The sequence below is a fragment of the Bison bison genome, unplaced genomic scaffold, assembly GCF_000754665.1.
Source record: "Bison bison bison isolate TAMUID 2011002044 unplaced genomic scaffold, Bison_UMD1.0 scf7180017835984, whole genome shotgun sequence".
Lineage (NCBI taxonomy): Eukaryota > Metazoa > Chordata > Mammalia > Artiodactyla > Bovidae > Bison > Bison bison.
In genome coordinates, this window is record NW_011473206.1 from 33,813 (window position 1) to 34,450 (window position 638).

Here is a 638-nt window from a genome sequence, read left to right on the forward strand (position 1 = left end):
CCCGCCGCTTCCTGCGGCCACCCTCTCTGGGCAGGGATGGCACACATTGGACAGGAACCCAGCCTCTGAGGCTGCCTGGGATGACAAGTCATGCGGTACCATCGACGCTACGAAGTTGGGCTCGGCTCTGCTGGGAGCGGCTAGTCCAGTGCCAGCTCTGCCTCATGTCCAAGGTTTTTAGCAAGGAGTGAGACTTGCGAGCAAGTCACACTGAAGGATTTGAACCGAACAGCCGGTCTTCAAAGCCCCTTCCTCTGCCCTAGAGATGCAACTGGGGCTGGGAAGACCCCAGCCTCTGCAGACCCCTGCCCCTAGCCCCCACCCTCTGGGGCCTCTGTTGTATTATAGTATATTTCGCTGTGGAAAACGTCACGTTTAGTCACCTTGGAGCCCACCGCCTGATCCCATTGTCTTCCCCCCAGCCCAATTCCTGAGCGCCCTCTGATCTCTGTTTCTGGAAACAGTACGCCCATTCATTATTGTAGAGTAACCCTTGTGACTCAATATTACCATAGTGCGATGTCGTTTTGTGCTATTTTGAACAATTAAAAGACTTTTTGAAATAACGACCTGCTGTCGCTGTGTCCGAGACTCCCACGGGAGGAGGCGGGAAGCTGGGCCCTGCAGGGCTCACAAAC